The 19733-nt window shown below is 46.8% G+C and overlaps 1 protein-coding gene across 2 annotated transcripts in view; it reads left to right on the top strand.

Moving 5' to 3' along the window:
• The window catches only part of LOC127317621 (uncharacterized), a 93736-nt gene extending 77041 nt beyond the window's left edge, over positions 1 to 16695 (top strand). For both annotated transcript variants that reach the window (XR_007861298.2, XR_007861296.2), the window contains exon 7: positions 16218 to 16695. The gene's annotated coding sequence lies outside the window, so the exon portion shown is untranslated. The remainder of the gene's footprint in view (positions 1 to 16217) is intronic.
• The last annotated feature ends 3038 nt before the right edge of the window (positions 16696 to 19733 follow it).

Below are 19733 nucleotides of genomic sequence, written 5' to 3'. Positions count from 1 at the left end.
GTTCGATCCGGCAGATGCAGTTTCCAGTGAGACTTTGTAGTTCCCCACCACAGTTAAGGGTCCACGAGGTGCCGGAATCTTCATCTTGAGGTAAGCCGTATGAGTGGTAGCCATGAAAGCTGCTAATGCTGGTCTTCCCAACAACGCATGGTAAGGACTGTCTAGATCCACCACCTCAAACTCAACATTTTCAACCCGGCAATTGTCGCGTCCTCCAAATGCTACGTCCACCCGAACTTTTCCTACCGGGGCACAGGACAAGCCTGGAACGATTCCGTGGAACGTTGTACGCGTGGGCTGAAGCATGTTTTCCGTTATGCCTAGCGTATGCATGGTGTGCTTGTACATGATGTTTATGCTGCTGCCGTTGTCTATCAGCACCTTGCTGAACTTTACTCGAGTTTGCGGCCCTTTCATGATGGGGTCCACAACAAGAGCATATCCACCCGGATTCGGCATGATTTTGGGGTGATCCTTAGATGACCAGGTAATTTCTTGATTGGACCATGGCATGTATTTGGGAACTGCCGGCATCACGGCGTTTACTCCCATGAAGCGGCGATGCATACTTTGCCTGTCTGTTGGCTCAGTGACAAAAATAACACAGCACATATGCGGGTCTTCGTAAACATTCCGGCCTAAAGGTGCCGGTGGAGGCGGTTGGTTATCGTTTTGCTCCACCCGGTTAACTTGCTGGTACTGCTGCCGGTTTGGCTGCACCGGTAAGGCGTTTGCCCCGGTAAGTGGTGGTGGTGGCGGTAGCTGTTGTTGCCGCGGCATGTCTTGTGGTGGTTGTGCATCTTTTACTGCTCCCTTTTGCATCAAGTACTTGGTCCAGGTACAATCCTTCGTCAGGTGGTTTGACGGGTGTGCCGGATTCGGTGTGTGCCACCGGCAAGGTTGGTCCATGGCAGCTTCCATGGTGTATTTCACGGATTCTTGCCAGTTTCTTTTCTGGACCCAGGGTTTCTTTTCCACCCATTGTTTCTTAGGACCCGCCCATGGCTGCGATCCGGTTCCTTGCCTCTGACTGCCGTTGGCCTCAGAGTTTTCCTGTACAGCAGCAACTTGCTGCGGACCGTACCTTCGATCCGGAAAATCTTCTCTTCTTTTGTTATTCCGGTTATCCCGGTGTTGTTCGTGGCGCAGCTGTTCCGGCTCAGGTTGCACTGCCGGCTGCGTTGGGTCTCCCAACGCATAGCTATCCGCCACACGTATCATCTCTGCCAACGTTGTCGGCATGTTTCGCTGCAGCTTTTGCCACAACGGTGAACCTCTTCTGCACCCACTGCTAAACCAAGCAATGGCATGTGCCTCGATTACCCCTTCACAGGAGTTCCTTGTAGTGTTCCACCGGGCCAGATCATCCCGGTCTGTTTCATTTGCACGTTGTACGCACAGAGCGAGTTGCTGCGGCCTGTTTGGCCTTTGATAGGTGCTGCTGAAATTGCTCACAAAAGCTTCCTCAAAATCCAGCCAGCCATTTATGCTTCCTGCCGGCAAATTGTTCAGCTAGATTCTTGCCGGCCCAACCAAAAACGATGGTATGATCCTCACGGCCCAACGCCGATTTCCTCCTCCTGCTACGGTTCCTCCACCGCCTGCGACGTATACCGCGGTCACGTAATCAGCGAGCCAGTCTTCCGGCTTTATAGTGCCATCGTATGTTTTTGTGTCACGGGGCAACATAAAGTTGCGCACTGGTGGTTTTTCCTTCATGATCCTTGGGCCAAAGCACTTTGGGCCTGGGGGACCTTCCTCCTCGATCATTTCTGACAAGTATACTCTATCCAGACGGTGCCTCGCATCCCGTTCCGGTAAGTATCTCTCTCCCAGGCGTTCTCCCAATGGGTTCCGGTATGCTGCCGGTCTTGCAGAATCAGCTTCATCATAACATTCCGGTACCGCGGCCCTTGCCTGCCGGTACCTCGGGGGATCTATTTCCTCCTCATCGTACGCTGCCCTTGCAGCTCGATAATTTTGCCCGGTTTCATATCTACCGGCATGATTGTTTCCGGCATAGCCTCCTCTGGCGTAGCCTCGTTCTGCCCCTTGGCTTTTTCTACCGGCATCATGTTGCCCGGCTTGTTGCTTTTCGGCAAGAACCAGATCATACACAGTCATCTGCTGCGCATTCACTTCTTTTTCTCTTCTTCTGTCCGGATGGGGGGACGAAGCCTGCCCATGGGACTTGCTACAGGCATTCTTTGTTGAACGCGCGGATTTTGAGGCCGCGGCCTTGTTCAACTTAGCCAGCTGCTCAGCGTTCTGCTGCTCAATAGTTTCCAGCAGCTCTCTAACACGCTCTTGCTGTTTTACCAAAGCATCTCCGGAAAGCGACTCGCATAGCTCTACGACAGCTTTAGCAGCTTTTATGGTTTTATCCGGGCTACTGTACTTAGGTTTTTCCACGATGCTAACAGATGCAGAGGTACTCCTGCCGGCATGAATTTCTTTGCGCAAATCCTGATCTAGGTTGCGAGCTTTTAGCCGGTTTTCCGGCATCCTAGCAGCATGCACGCTAACAGAAGCAAAGCCATGGGCAGCGTTGTACTCACGTAGGGTAAGGTTCAGCTCGCGCTGCGCCCGGATGATGTCCTTGCCGCTCTCGAGCACCTTTTGGCGCTGCGCCTCCAGCTCCGCCTGAGCCGCTGCCGGATCGATGTTCTGCGCGATGGGGGTGGCGAGGACGTTCATCGCCGCTTGGAGCGGTGTTTCCGGTGGTGCGGATGATGCTCCCGCTGCGCCTGCGTTGCGCTCCAGCGGTGGCTTGGCCGCACGGGTCGAAACCGCACGACCAGCACCTTCACCCACAGCCTCTTTTCCTGCACCAACCACACCGGTCATCATTACCTCGACGCTGCCGGCGGCGCGGCCAGCACAGAGCCATCTTGGCGGGTCCGGTGCCACCAGCACCGGCGAGAGGCGCTGGCGCACAGGGACGGTGCCGAAGTAGACGCGGTGGCTGCCAAACTCGATGATGCGGCCGTTCTTGGGGAAGATGCCGCCGTTGGCGAAGCAGCCCGCGTTGTCGTTGATGAAGTCCATGGCGTAGATGCGCTGCACGAGCGCGGACACCGTACGCTCGCCGGCGACCTCGAGGATGCCCGCCCGAATGTGAACTCCTTCAAGCGCCACTTTCTGCCCCACGGTGGGCGCCAACTGTCGTCGTGGTGAACGAGCAGATGCCATAGGATGGCTTAGATTGGGGCCGAATGGACACTAGAGGATTCGGGGGAGGGTTTGCGATTAGATGGGAAGAACTTCCGGGTGCTTTCCTCAAGAACACAGCCAGAGGCCGGTATACAAGAAGAGAGACAAGAGGAAGAACTCTTTACTAGATCGCTTGCTTCATTGATCTCAACATGGTTACAAGTTCAATTGTCTAATTCCTTCTGTCGACACGCGCCTGTAAGAGGCAGTACCCCCTCTCCTTATATAGGGGAGAGGGTGGCTTACAGAACAAGAAACCCTAATGGCATCTTTGACTGGACAAACTACTTTACAAAGCTACTTTAATCATAGATGTCGCCGGGGTCCTCTTTAATCAGGGCTGCTGACGTCCTCCGGCTTCTTTTAGCGTCATCCCTCTCTTTGGCGCCAGGGCTCTGATTAAAGTCACTTTGCTTAGCTCATCCTTGTCTTCTTGCTCTGAAGAGAATCTTTGACCAGTCCTGCCGACAGGCCCTTCTTTCCGGTAACTTCTTTACCGGGTTCCGGCATACCCCTTTGGGGATTCCGGCTTAGCTTCACTTAGCCCAAACTCCTACCTTTGTTTCCGGTAAGAACATTAAACCGGTATCTCGATGGCTCAAACCATCCGGTTTGGCATGCCTTTGGCATACCGGGGGTTATCCCCCCAACAATTGTGGCACCGTCAAGATCTTCTACGCGCTTTTGAAAGCGGCAAGTGATCGTCTACCGCAGCAACGAGAGCCTCCTCTTGTAGGCTTTGGAAATCTTCAAGGGTTAGTCTCGTTCATCCCCTCGTTGCTACCGTCTTCTAGATTGCATCTTGGCTTGGATTGCGTTCTCGCGGTAGGAATTTTTTTTGTTTTCTATGCTACGAATCCCAACACAATCTTCAAAAAAGTGTTAGGAAAGATCCATTTACCATATTGAAGCATAAATTTATTTACATAATTTCCTTGATTTTTACCATTATTTAAACCTTAATTTTACTTTTCATATCCTGGTGTCATTTAATTACATTTTAAATGCACAAATTTTCCATGCTAGCAGTATCTGTAATTGGAAAAAAAATGTTAAAGTAATCCATAGCTATAGATGATCGCATAAAAATTTGCCAGCTGTACCTAGCTTGACTTTTCAAAAAATCATAATTAATTATAGCAAAAGTACTATGTATTAATAATTAAGAAATGAAAATGAATAGGTTTCTTACATACTGCATTTAGCATTTTTTTAATAAAAGCAAAAATCTCATGAGCTTTTAAAATGATTGTACAAAACTTGAAAAAAAATCATGAAGAGGTTGCCCGCGCATGTGCGCGGGCCACTGTGCTAGTTTATTAAATAAGGAGAGAGAGGGGCTAAGCAGGCCAAAATGGACACGCCGAAGCAAACCACATTTGCATCAGACGGACACTGCGATTATTTTACGTCCAACTGTTGGAGCACGTTTTTGTCCGCACAGATGCTTTTGGTCCGTTCGTGGCGTTCCATTGAAGATGCCCTGATAGGAGGCCAAGTTGGAGAGCCATTATTTCAACATCTGAAACCAAAGGAGAATCTGATTTGATGCACCAATGAAAAAGGCGTGGGCATCCCTTAGTACAGGTCGAGTTCCACCTGACCTTGTTGCCTCGATAAAGGATGCATCTAGGTTGAGTTTCACCATCCCAAGTGATGGGTTCTCCCATAGTAGTTTCTTCATATTCCCCTTCTTTGATGACGTCGTCGTGTAGTTAGAGGCCAGTGATGTAATGGCCATTGCTCATCATTGCCAGGGCCGGTCCATACATTTAAAAACTCAGCAGAAAATATATCTGACGAAAGAGCAATAGATGCGTTTGTCGCAGGAGTCAGGCGAGGAGATTTTGTCGAGGACTTGGGAAGGACCAATCCAAAGACAGTATCCGCGTTAATGGAGATTGCAAACAAATGGGCAGATGGAGAAGACGCTGTCCACAACAAACGGCATAGGTCCCCAGAGGAGGACCGTAGTCGAAACTATCAATCGAGGCGACGATTTCCTCGGCAGTACCCGAATTACGACGTTCCAGGGCAAATTTCGGCAGGTTTTCGGACAAACACAGGAGGAAACAACAGAGATGATTATCAGAGAAGCAGTGAACAGCGAGGTGACAACAGAGATGATTCTCGCAACAGCAGGCAAAACAGCGGGCCTAGGTTCCCAAGGCCTTTCATGTCCCCTGAAGACATGATGAATGGGCCGTGCCAGATGCACTTTTTCATCGACAGCAACGGTAAAAGACAGTCAGGACACCTGCAGAAAGACTGTCGCAATTTCCAGGCAATGTTCAGGTATGCAGAGCACGCTAACGCTCGGGCAGCACAGAGAAATCCGCGAGAACCCAGGAGCGAGATTCACTTACCACCTCCTCCCGCGATTACAGAAGATAATCGACATCAGCTCAGAATAGCGGCAGCACCACCACCACCACCTTATGTTGATCCCAACTCTCACGGAGCGGTGTCGATGATTCAGAAGGCAAGGCCATCAAATAGAGCTCAAAAAGTAATTTCACGACAGGTGTTTATGGCAGAAAAAATGCCTCCACCAACTGTAGAGTATCTTAATTGGTCAGGGCAAGATATTGGTTTCACCATAGCAGATCATCCGCAACAAGTTCCTCGACCAGGGCAGTCAGCACTTATTCTGCCAGCAGTTATTGCGGGATTTGATGTCTCCCGAGTGTTCATAGATGGCGGCAGCAGCTTAAACCTCATGTATGCAGACACATTGAGGAAGATGAACATATCCTTAGCGAACTTGAAGCCAACAGACACAAGGTTCCACGGTATCACACCGGAGAAGCCAAATTATCCATTGGGGAAGATCAATCTCGACGTTCAGTTTGGAACTCGAGAGAATTATAGAATCGAGAGGCTGGAATTTGAAGTCGTGGATTTTCCGTCACAGTACCACGCTTTGTTGGGACGACCAGCATACGCTAGATTTATGGCGGTGCCACATTACACATACCTGTTGTGGAGATTGCCTGGACCAAAGGGACCAATCACAGTCAAAGGAAGCTTCGCCCTAGCCGATAAGTGCGACAAGGATTTTCATCGACTATCAGAAACTTTCGGGATGCAAGCTGAGTATTTGGCGTCAAAAAGTATGACTGACTACGACGTGCTGCCAGATGTTGGAAGGCCAAATAAAGAATCAACTTTCAATACCGAGAAAAATTCTAAGGAGGTGCAGATTCACCCAACAGACCCGAAAAAGACGACATCCATTGCAACAAATATGGATATCGCATAGGAAAGCGCGCTCGTCAAGTTCCTCCGCGAGCACTGGAAAATCTTCGCATGGTGTCCAGCTGACATGCCAGGAGTACCCAGGGAACTTGCCGAGCACCACCTCAACTTAGATCCTCTCGCGAGACCAATCAAACAACCCTTGCGGCGTTTTTCGGAACCAAACCGCAAATCTATGTTATCAGAAATAAATCGACTCAAGGATGCTGGTTTTATCAAAGAGATATCCACAGAAGCCACATGGGTAGCTAATCCAGTGATGGTGCCAAAGAAACACACGACAGTCCTTCGCATGTGCGTCGACTTTACGTGTCTCAATAAACATTGTCCAAAGGATCACTTTCCCCTCCCGAGGATCGATCAAATTATCGACTCCACGGCTGGATGCGAACGTCTTTCCTTCCTGGATGCATATTCTGGTTATAACCAGATCAGATTGAAAGAAGAAGATGAAGTAAAGACCGCGTTTATTACACCATACGGCGTGTTTTGCTACAGAACAATGCCCTTTGGTCTAAAAAATGCAGGAGCAACATATCAGAGGATGATGCAGAAGTGTTTGGCGACACAGATTGGGAAAAACGTGCAAGTATACATCGATGATGTCGTCATAACGTCAAAAAAGGGGGCGACACTGATCGAGGATCTCAAGGAAACCTTTGACAACCTCGACAAATTCTGCCTCAAGCTGAACCCGACGAAGTGTTCTTTTGGCGTCCCAGCAGGAGAACTTCTGGGGTTCTTAGTTTCAGCAAGAGGGATTGAAGCAAATCCCGACAAAATACAAGCTATAGTAACAATGAGAAAGCCAACAAAGTTGAAAGAAGTACAGCAGCTAACTGGGCGAGTCGCAGCTTTGAGCAGATTTGTCGCCAGGTTGGGAGAAAAAGCGTTACCTTTTTACGCTCTAATAAAGCAAGGAGATAAATTCCAGTGGAACGAAGAGGCCGATAGAGCCTTCGAGGATTTGAAGCGCACAATTTCGACACCACCAATTCTGGTGGCGCCGAAGGAAAAGGAACCTCTCCTGCTGTATATTGCAGCCACGCCCCAAGTGGTAAGCACGGTGCTAGTTGTCGAAAGAGAAGAAGAAGGAAAACTCCACGGAGTACAGAGGCCAGTATACTTCATCAGCGAAGTTTTATCGCCATCAAAACAAAGGTACCCTCAGTACCAAAAGCTAGCATATGGAGTGCTCACAACAGCACGAAAATTGCGCTACTATTTTTCGGCACACCCGATCATAGTGGTCAATGAAGCTCCCTTGTCAAATATACTAAACAATCCAGAAGCTACGGGTCGTGTCTCCCTTTGGGGAATAGAACTTTCCCCTCGGGACATCACGTATGAAAAAAGAAAAGCAATCAAGTCGCAAGTTCTGCCAGACTTCATCGCAGAGTGGATGGAGCTGCAAAACACAGGACCCCCAGACTTGTCGAGAACATGGACCATGAACTTTGATGGGTCCAAGAGACTTGAAGGAGCTGGCGCAGGAGTAGTACTTATATCACCTGAAGGCGACAAGTTAAAATACGTCCTTCGGATGACGTTCCCTAACGCATCCAATAACGAAGCAGAATATGAAGCACTCATACACGGGATGAAGATGGCGAAAGCTTGCGGTGCAACTCGACTAAAAATTTTCGGCGACTCACAATTGGTGGCTCAGCAAGTTATGAACCAATGTGACGCAGTCAATGATAGCATGATGGCATACAAGGAAGTGTACAACGAGCTCGAGAAGTTGTTCGATGGATGCGAAGTAAATCATATTAGTAGATTGAGCAACGACGAAGCTGACGTTCTTGCAAACATCGGGTCGCAATGCCTTGCAATTCCTCCGGGTGTATTTTGGGAAGAGATAACAGAGAGGTCTACTAAATCGGCAAAATCAAAAAAGAAGGAGAAGAAACCCTCGGGGGCTACCAAGGAAGAGCAAGAAGAAGAAGAAGATCAAGACCTGATCATGATGATACAGATACCATGGATGCAGATGTACATATCATACATCCTCAGGAAAGAAATACCCGACGATCCAGTTGAGGCAAGGCGAGTAATTCGACGCTCCAAAGCTTTCACGGTGGTCAAAGGAGAATTGTACAAACGAAGTATTTCAGGCGTCCTGCAAAGGTGTGTCACACCCGAAGAAGGAAGAATAATTCTGAAGGATGTACACGAAGGAATATGTGGCCACCACGCAAGTAGTCGAGCTATTGCAGCCAAGGTTTTTCGGGCAGGATTCTACTGGTTGACAGCAATCAAGGACGCCAAGGAAATAGTAAGAACGTGCGACGCGTGTCAAAGGTTCGCCGCAAAACCTCACTCTCCAGCAGCAGAACTAACACCAATACCATTGTCGTGGCCTTTTGCCCAATGGGGACTTGATATGGTGGGCAAGTTACACAAGTCTTGGCCAGGAGGAAAGGAGTACATGCTAGTAGCTGTCGACAAATTTACAAAGTGGATAGAAGCGAAGCCGATAAATTCACCAGACGGAGCATCCGCAGTAAAATTTATAAAAGGCCTCGTTTTTAGATTCGGAGTGCCCCACAGCATCGTCACAGACAATGGCAGTAACTTCACATCCCACGAATTCAAAGATTATTGCAAAGAAGTGGGTATCAAATTGCACTTTGCGTCAGTTGCACATCCTCAAACCAATGGGCAAGTCGAGAAAGCCAATGGCATCATCTGCAATGGCATCAAGAAACGCCTGTTAGGACCACTAGAAAAAGCTCGACATACCTGGCCAGAAGAACTACCAAGTGTGTTGTGGAGCATCCGAACAACACCAAATACGGCGACACAGGAGACCCCGTTTTTCCTGGTCCATGGAGCAGAGGCAGTACTACCAATAGAAATAGAGCACGACTCCCCCAGAGTCACCGAGTATAATGGAGAAACTTCCAAGATAGCATTGGAAGACGACGTCGACGCACTTGATGAAGCTCGAGATGAAGTACTATCAAGGGTAACCAAATACCAACAGGACTTGAAGAATTACCACAGTCGACGTTTACGGCCAAGATCTTTTCAGGTGGGAGACCTAGTTCTTCGGCTAACGCAAAAAAGTCATGAAAAACTCGAGTCACCATGGCTTGGTCCTTACATTGTCACGGAAGTAATCGAAGGAGGAGCATACAGGCTAAAGGACAAGAAGACAGGGGTGGAGGAGCAAAACCCTTGGAACGTGGCGCAACTCAGGCGGTTCTATGCCTAGAGTTGAAATATAGTCCTTGTAAAACTTCAATGTACTGAAACGCCCACGAGTTTTCAGACGCACTCTTTTCCTTTTTCGGGGCACCGAGTGGGGCCGGGAAAGGTTTTTAATGAGGCGGGCTCGTGGTGCTGCAATATAATAAAGATAGCGTCAATATAACTTTTCTCCATCGACACGGTCAAAAAGTCTCCGACCCGACGAATCTCAATATAGTTCCTCGAAAAAAGGAAAAACTTCGCCTTGGTATCAAAATACCTCGCGAGTCAATAAAGATACAAAATAGTACTCAACAAAAGCCCGAAGGCTGATTCTCGGCAAAACTACATATTGAATAAACGCCTTGGTTCAAAACCTCGCGACACACAAATACAGAAAACAGCCACCGAAACACTCGGGGGCTATACAAATATAGAAATCTGATGATTGCTTCACAATATAATCACAATCATGGGTTACAAAAAAGAGTTATCTACCAACGGAAAATAATCAGTCATGATTCAATATGTTATCAAGGGTAATTCTGTTCTCTTCAGGAGCAGCGCCAAGAAAATCAGCATAATGACCATCTGCAAAAAAGTCGGCATCCATCCGAAGAAGGTCTTCAATCATTTCTTCGGCTATAGGCGAAACCTTCGTGTTAATTCGGTCGACACCAACTCTTCGGCGTTTCACCTTCTCGTGAACTTTCGCAACAACTTGGGTCAGGTCAAGTTTCGAGTGGCAAATCTGAAGCATGATAAGGGCAAATCTGGCGCCAGCTACCAGTTGGGCTCTGACAAAGTCATGGATCCTATGGGCATCCTTAAATTTCTCCATTAACTCGGGAAGAGTTTTTGGTTGCACGTTCCGAGGAAACATGGAGTTGTAAACCATGGACAGGGTCTTGGTACAGAAGTCAAGGAAGTCACGAGTTTGAGAGGTGCGATCCTGAAATCTGACAATTTGGCGGGTCCTCTCCGGGGTAGCCCAAAACAATAAACCATGGTCAAGGGAAAGGTTAACAAGGAGGTTCGTCCTAGTATTTACCCTCTCTTCCTCGGCAGCAGCATCAGCAAAGGAACCTATTAGAAACAACGGAGTAGAAAATTTTAAGAGACATAGCATGAAGACGAAAGATATCGGAGGATGAAACAAGCATACCCGACATATCCGCACTGGCTTCATTCATTAACTCGAGCATGAAATTTTCTCGAGTAGTCGCCTTTTCAGCCTCGGAAGCAGCAATTTCCTTAGCAGCCATGGCCTCGCAAGCTTGCTGAAGTGCAACTTTTTCGGCTTCAGATGACTTACGAGATTTTTCCATCATCACAAGAGTCTGCTTCTTTGCATACTGAAGCTGCTGCCGAAGTTCATCCAATTCTTGTGGCAAAGAATCGTCGACAGGTGTGGCATCAGCAAGAATTCTCTTCAAGCAAGAGGAAGAAGGCGAAACATTGGAAGGAGCGGAAGATGGAGTATAGTTATCAATTACCAACTGAAATATAATAAAACAAGATAACATCAATCAACAAGCAAAAAATAGAGTCTTCATTAATCTTCCGGAATAATTACAAAGGCCTTACAATGGAGCTAACAAAGTACGTGTCGCCAAATAACTACTTTGGCGACAAGAACAAAAGAAACAGAGCAAGAAAAACAAAGAGGCATGCAACTAGACCTCCGGCCTTGATGAGCTAGGAGTCGAAGCTGGTTTGATCCCGAGATAAGCCAAGATTTTCTTCGTGTTGGGCTTGGCTGCCTTAATCAGGGACCTCCACCTTGATTGCTCTATCTGATCGGTGTCGCCAACTTTTGTCCAATCAACGGTCATTGGCTGTCGGCAACTGAGCAACAGTGCCTTCGACAGCAATCTTCATATTTTCTTGGCGCATCTTCAGTCCAAGGTCTTCTGGTGAATTGAACATCTTGGCAAGGGTAAGGAAAGTCAGGGGCTCCTCTTTCTTCGGGAAGAAGTAGGGGAACAGCGCCGACAAACATGCATTAGCATTTGCCACGCCTTCACGAATTTCGGACCCATGAAGTTCCAGATAGGAAAGTGCGTCAAGGAGAGGGTCATCGACAGGATTCTCCAGATCAAAATCTTGGTTTGTTTGGTCTACCAAGGAAACAAAACGTTGGTCAGCAACAAGAAACAGCGGTTCTCATAAAAATAGAAGGGATCAATAATATTACTGTGAGTGCGTCGACTTTGTGATTTCAGGCGCTTGAGGATCCCCTGTTCACGAGAAGCTTGTGCAGCTTTGTGCTCGTTTAAGGCAGATGCAGCATCCTCAAGTCTTTTCTGCAGTTCCTCGACACTAGCAGCTTTTGCTTTGGCTTCATCAGCCTCGGCTTTGGCTTCGCTAGCAACAAGTTCGGCTTTCTTCCGAGCCGCCTCACTCTGCTCAAGTTTTTGAGCAAGTGCGTCGACACGTTTGTTGGCCTCTGCAAGTTTCTCTGTCGAGATATAAAAAGAAAGAAGAAAGATCAAAAATCGCGAGAAGCAACAGGAGCAAAAAGTCAAGAAAACACGGCAAATATAAAAGTTGATTACCTTCGGCTCTGCTAGCATATTCACGATACCCAACGAATTGGGATCCGATGCGGAGAAGCTCTTTGATCATAGGCTGTTAAAGAAGAACACAGCAAGAGAAACATCGACATGAAAAAGATAGTGAAGGCGTGTAAAAGCAAAATAGAGGAAATAAAGATATCGACAAACTTACATCATCTAAGAGCAGAGTCGACGAGCTGCCCAATTGAGGAACAGGTTCAACAATTTTTTCAATCCTTGTCCTTTTTGGTGAAGGAGCAAGGGGGCTTGCTGGCGGAGTTGTGGTGACGACGTTTTGTTGAGGAGGCGAGGATTCTTCTCCTTCAACTAGCGTGTCTGAGGCAAGTACAGTATGTGACGTGCTTGTCCGAGGAGCTACGTCAACAGTTGGTACTTCTTCTTCGTCATCACTGTTGATCAAAAATCGGCAGCATAAAAAGCAAGACAAGATAAACTCCTCGAGTACAGAAAAAGGGAGAAATAAAGGCGACTTACGAGCTGACGAAGGATTCACTATAAGGATCATAAGCTACCTTCGGATGAGAAGGAACAACTTTTTCAGCCTTAGAAGTGCCAGAATCCTCGGCATTATTCCTTTTCCTTTTGTTCCTTGGGGAAACAGCAGGAGGAAGGGATTGCGTCGATTCGCTGGCTTCAGATTCAACTTCTTTTTCGTGGGAAGCCGCAGATTTGTGAGAACCTACGACTTCACTTTCAGGAATAGAAGAACCTTGGGTGTCTTCGGCAACGATAGCCTGTTCTTCGACTTCTCCATCCTCAGGAAGAGGAGGAAGGGAAGCCATAGTAGGATGGTTCTGCAAGAAAATAGCGACAAACGAAAGATTAGAGAGATACCAATACAATGAGATGTAGGGAAAGTTCGGAACAAGACAGAAACTCGAGAAAACAAAATACCTCGGGGAGAGGATTGGAGGAGCTGTATGGTTCCACGCGACAAGAGGAGGGAATAGGATCCTTCTTAGCCAGGCGGGAAACTCTTCGAATCAATTTCTCCAAGTCCTTTGTAGAAAGATCACTGGAGATTCTATTGGCGTCATTTTCACCAGAGTACGTCCAAAGGGGATTTTTGCGAGCCTGAAGAGGTTGCACTCTAATCCTAAGGAAGTAGGCAGTGATTTGAACACCGGATAGTTCTTTGCCTCGAGTATTTTGAAGCTGATGAATACGAGACATAAGTGCTTCTGTCGCCTTTTTCTCTTCTTCGGAAACTTCAGCGTCCCAGGAACGGCGGCGCTGAATTCTGGCACTTCCGTCGAAAGGGATTATGTTGTGTTCCACAGAGTTGGCACTTTCTTCGTGAATGTAGAGCCATCTTTTGCGCCATCCTTGGACAGAATCAGGAAACTTGACGTCGAAATAATCAACGTCAGTTCGGACACAGATAACAACGCCGCCTATGTTATAGGTGGCGTTGTGGGAGCCATTGCGGCGGAGGCAGAAAATGCGTTTCCACAGAGCCCAATTAGGAGGGATTCCAAGGAAGCATTCGCACAGTGTGATAAAAATGGAAATGTGAAGGATGGAATTGGGGGTCAACTGGTGCAGTTGAATCCCGTAAACAAAAAGAAGGCCGCGGAGGAAATCGTGAATTGGAGCCGAAAGGCCGCGAATGAGGTGATCAACGAAACTAACCCGGTACTCCATTGGAGGGTTGGGGTAGCTTTCTTCGCTGGGAAAGCGGATGGCGTCTTCTTTCTTCATCAGGCCAAGCCTCTTCAGCGTGTTGACGTCCTGGTTGGAGATTTTAGATCTCTCCCACTCAAGATCTCCGGCGGCCATCTTGGATTCTGGAGTGCTGTGGCGAGTGAGTCGCGTGCGCGGTGGCATCAATGGCAATGGAAAAAGCAATGTTCGTGAGTGCGGAAGATCAGAGAGAGTTGGGCGCAGGGGAAGTTTTTGCAAAGAAGAACAGATGTGCGGCGCAAGCGAAGGAGTGAACGGAGGTTGAAGAAAGGTTTATATAAGAATCGGGTGAAGCAATGCACCGTTGGATGAAGAAATCGTGTGGTGAAAAAAGATCTTCTAGATAAAGGGTAAAAAGGTATTTTTACTGAGATAGGCGTTACCATACGTGCGCCAAGAAAAGCGGAGGACGTGTGTCCCCCACTTGCACGACGTGTCAACGTGGTGGAAACAATGGACCCACAAGGCAGAAATATCCCGATTATTAACAGAGATGAAGTGAATTTGAATAAGGGAAGCGTGCCGACAAGAAAAATAAAAGAAGATTGGCGACAGAAGAAGATATTTGTATACCTCGGGAGCCTTTGGTCAAATACAAGTTTTTGCCCAAATGCTCGGGGGCTACTCCGACAAAAGTAAAATTTCGAGTATGGCAATATAGAAATTGGGGGAGCCTACAACAAAGCACAAGTCCTTGGCTGTAGCCTCGGGGGCTACTCCCATCGGGAGCGCTGTTCGCGCACCCGAGAGATAAAATGAAGATCATATCGGGAAATAATGACAATATAGCGACAAGGTGGACTAAAATGTTGAGCCTACAACCAAGCACAAGTTCTTGGCTGTAGCCTCGGGGGCTACTCCCATCGGGAACGCTGTTCGCGTGCCCGATGAAATTAAAAAAGAAAAATAGAAGAGCAAAAGAGTATATTTCGAGTTATAATTAACTCTACATATACTCCCATCGGGAGAGCAATATAAGTTATATTTGACTCGATAAAATGTGCCATTCCAACAGCCGAAAAAGCACTCGACAATATATTCTCAGAACGCCAAAGTTGCGATCAATTTCTGAATGCCGCAAATTTGCGAAGGTAAGACCCCAGATCCGTTCTGCTAGGCGTAGCATCGCCGAAGACTGTGCTCTGCTACTTTTATCCGTATCAACAGATACGAAGAAAAATCCTAACGGACGCGTTAGGTACTCGATAAATTTGACTGGGACTCGACAGAATGGTAAGACCTTAAGCGGCACCTGTCGAAGTTTACACCAGTATCCCGAGATCATGTCCAGGGACGTGATCTTGAAGTAGGTTTTTACGGATTGCCACTAGAGCAGTTAACTAGTACCTGATCCGTCAGATGAACTAGCCCCAACTACCATTATCCCTGTACAATATAGAATTTTGTGAGAAGAAATATAGAAAAGATAAAGCTGTCGATTAAAAATAAACAGTGGAGATTTTCCTTGACTCTACGATTCAAGCAAAATCTCGGGGGCTACTGACATAGGCACCCTAAATGGGTCTGCCGAAAATAGTACCCGGGGTTTAATGAAGGCCCACTACTCGAAGAATAAGAAGATTCGGAAGCCCAAGATATATTAAGGAAAGCTAGAGTTGTAATAGGAAGTGTTATTTGTAATCTGGCGGGATGAGTTAGAAACCGTCCCGGATTCTGTAACTTGTAGACACGAATCCCTCGGCTCCACCTCCTATATAAAGGGGGAGTCGAGGGACGAAGAGATCATCGAATCATTATTTACAAACCCTAGTTTTCATAATCGTCGAGTACTTTTCGGCTGAAACCTTCGAGATCTACTTACCCTCTACTTCTAACTAAACCCTAGCCTATAATCCATAGGCATTGACAAGTTGATACCTTGTCACGGGGCCCGGGGGCGAGACCGTAGCAAGGGGCCCTTGTTCGCACATTAACACTTTTTTATTTCAAGAGTAACCAGGCCCCGGTAGGTATCGTTCGCGTATCTCACGCCTCTCTGAAGTTCCCCAAATATGTACTCCCTCTGATGTCATAGACTTGTTTAAATTTGAATATATCTATACACTAAATAATATCTACATACATCTAAATTTTGATAAATCAAAGCCATGTATTTATGGAAAGAGGTAGTAATATATTAGGCTAGTAGTATCAATATATCTAGTCCTAAGTCATAAGTTGCTTATGTATAGCCAACATAGTGGTGCTAACCAAACTTTTGCGATGTCAATCGATATCACAAAATACATGCTGCCCCACCACTGATAGAGGCGGCCACGTGCGGTGCAGGAGCACCACCGTTCCTCCTCGAGTCTACTGCGCGAGCCACTCCCTCTATGCATGTAATGACGAAGATGACCCGGTTCTCTCCTACGCGTCCTAGACGAGTCTGTTGTGGATGGCGCAACAACTGAACCGAAGTGGCTCGCTTGCAAGGTGGGAGTGGGAGATTTATTATGAAGGCGCAATATAGCTTGCGGGACTCTAAGGAAGATCACATATATGCACGTTGACAGCTCCGCCGTGCAGAGCAAGGAGTGCGTGAAGGGGCAAGAATGTGACAATGCTATGGTGGTCCAAGAACTAAATGCCAAGAGTAGTAGCAAATCACCTAATCACCTATATCAGTGATCATGACCAATGTAAAGAACTTTATGTCTTTATTTGTTGATCAGAAAAATTGTAAAATAAATAGATCTGCCAATTATGTGGTGCATGAATTTGATGGCTTTGCCGGAAGAGAGTGGAGTGGGGTGTGTTAAAGAGTGTGGTTTTTTTTTTTTTTTGAACAGGGCTCCCTGTGTGGTTGAAGTGGCTCAAATAGACTGTGCTTGTGCTTGTGCTTGTAACAAATATTTTGTTAAGTGAGTAATACAGACCTGATTTTTTTTTAAAAAAAAGAATAACGATGATCTCTATCCGTTGATCATCCGCGGATTTTTTTCTGGGGGCATCGGCGGATGATTTGAGAAAGTTGATATGTGCGATCGTGGGCTAGGCCTCGTTACAAACTGCCAAAACCGCGTCGTGCAATGCGTCCGTCATTTAGACTATCCAAATGGTCATAAGCTCATAACCCAATAAGCAGGTCAACAGTGCCATGTCGTTGCTCAAGAAAAAAATAACTTGCCCCCCAAAAAATTGCAGCCCATTAACATTCGTCAGAGGCAACACGCAGGGTAGTTAACCCATGCACGGCGACAAAGCACTCTTCACTGTATGAAAGAAGTACACCCAGACAGGGATTCCTTCTCCTAGGGTTGCTCTGAGGTAACCGCTCGTCTTGATGCTGGCAGTCAAGAAGGTAAAGAGTTGACTTCTACTTCTGAAGTGTAAGGAGTTGACCTTCCTTCGCCTATCTCGGATTCTGCTACAGATGTTCAGCTCCGCTCCGCCGAGCCAAAAGAAAAGAACAGAACAGCAGGAGGCGAAGAGTAGAGTATAGCCAAGGGGCTTTCGTCGTACTCTATTCCTGGAATTAGCCATCCCCTTCTTTGACTATTCGACCTGCTCCTCGAAGCAAGGAAGGGAATGAAGATGGCATTGAATGCCCTTTCCGCAAGAAGGATAGGAGTTGGCTTACCGCATCTACCTTCTCATCGCGGGATAAGGGCTGGGGCATTAACTTAAGTACTAAAGCTGCTGGAGCGGCTGCCTTCGTTGATTCCCCACGAAGGAATCGGAATATCGCTACTTCCCCTTACTGCCCTAAGCGGGGGAGATGGATTAAAAACCTTGTGTGAAGGAAAGGCTGTCAAAGTCGTTGACCATTAATCCGGTTGAAGGACAAATGGACGGTGAATCAACGGAATCAAGTTGTTCTAAGGATTCGCTGTATGGGGCTCGTACTGTGGAGCAAGTCTGGGAGTCCTTTCCACTCATTGAGGATTCTATCTAAAAAAGAAGGTCAACGGGGGAGACTACAGTAGCTCGAACTCAGACTATCTACGAAATAGGCCCGGACTAGTATGATTTATCCTATATGTAGAGAGTGAAGAACGAACGATCCTCAAAAAAGTAAGCAGTGAATGAGTCCGACTCGCGTTGAAAGCTGGTTCATTAGGGTTGAGTGCTCAACTAGGTAGACTTGCCAGGCTAAACGCCAGCATTCTGGTCTCTTTGTTGATAGGTGCTCCTTTCTGGCTCTTGTCAGGCTATGGGCTTAGGTTATGAGGAGCTAGCTGAGGTGGCTTTGTTTGGCTAGTATGATGGGCTTTTCAGTTCTAACCAGGAAGGCATGCTAAAAAGAGTCTTCGGGTGTCAGGGTCTTCGGTTGAGAAAGGCACAGAGACGTGCTTTTTCTTAGCAAAACGGTTAGCAAGCACTTTTCGGTGTTGCTCAATCTCGGGTAAAAACTAGGGAAATAGGGGAAAGCCAGTTTTGGTGCTTTTCAAGATAGGGGTCGGGAAAAGGAGGCAGTTGATTCTGGTTGGTAACGGTAAGTTGGCTCTCGTCGGTTCGGGAAGGGATGAAGGGAGAAAATCTTTTATGTTGTTGGGCACGCTGCAGGCGCCTCGGAACCCCTGGATAGGGGCAGGGGTCGATGGTTTATTTATTTATTGTTGTTTGTCTTGATGCTAGGGGCTATTAGAGGAAAGGGTTTCTTAGGTCTGATAGGGTCTTGATCCGGGTCGATAGATAGGGGTGAGCTCGATCGGAAAAACGGTCTCAGAGGCTTTTTCGATGATTTTTAGCATGGTGAGGAACTTTTACGTGGGTTGGTACCTTTCATGCACTTGCCTGCCTTTTTTGTATAGTGACCCGCTTCACGCGTACACACAGGCGTACACATGCGTGTACACAAGCGTGTACACACATGTTCTACCAGGGTTGGCCCTTGAACCGGAATGGTTTGTGTGCCTTCCCCCGGTTTATCAGTGGGGCCATGCCGGTACGACAAAATATGCGTTAGAAAGGTCAATCCCTCCCTCCTTTTTTTTATTCAAAACCGGGCCGAACTTCTAAAAAACAGCCCACCCGCTTCCATAGAACAATATCGCGGCAACGTAGACCTAAGTGGATTTATTGGATCTTGGGCCGAATCGCTCATGTTATGATCTTCTACATCCTAGGTCTCCGCGTTCCGTCATCTGGCTTATGTTCTTCATGTAGCATTCAGATCGAATGACTCTATGAAATTACATCGATACTTCCACATATTATGGGTGCCCATCCAAGATCGTTGTAGACCCAACGAATTACTAGTTCCCAACCGCGTGTGGAGTGAAATCCCACAAAAAAATCGGTAACTAAAATAATAAAAAAAGCTTTTATTGAGTCATTTAAATTATAGAAGAATTCCTGAACCCAAGAATTCAAAATGACAAGTTCCTCTTTACTCAGAAAAAAAAACCACTTAGAATAGCCAAACATATTATATTTGTCGAGAAATGCAAAATGATATGGAGATGATCCTCATTATCCATTTTGACCAATTGTATTATTTCCTTGTGTATCCCTATAGGAGGTTTTTGTGCATGTGTCTTTAGTTTCTCTTTTATCATCTTGTCCAAGAGAGAAAGTTCTTCTAATTCTATGAATCTTTCTAGAATCCGCATGTCAGAGTTGGGGCAGCAACTCTGGCTTTCCTTTTTAAAATCTGGATTTTCAGAGTGAACTGTTTGGATAGATTCCATAGAAATTGTTATCACTATATTTCACTTTTTTTTCCCTCCTACTCCGTATTTCTCTGTCTTTGAGCATATGAGTCCATTTTGAATCCATTCCGCCTTACAATAATTCACCTTTATGTGTCTACCAATAAAAATGCAACAACATTTAAAGTATAATTTTCAGATTTGTATA

Source organism: Lolium perenne, chromosome 7 (assembly GCF_019359855.2).
Source record: "Lolium perenne isolate Kyuss_39 chromosome 7, Kyuss_2.0, whole genome shotgun sequence".
Classification (NCBI taxonomy): domain Eukaryota; kingdom Viridiplantae; phylum Streptophyta; class Magnoliopsida; order Poales; family Poaceae; genus Lolium; species Lolium perenne.
The sequence above is the reverse complement of the archived record's forward strand: the minus strand, read 5'-3'. Positions and strand labels throughout refer to the sequence as shown.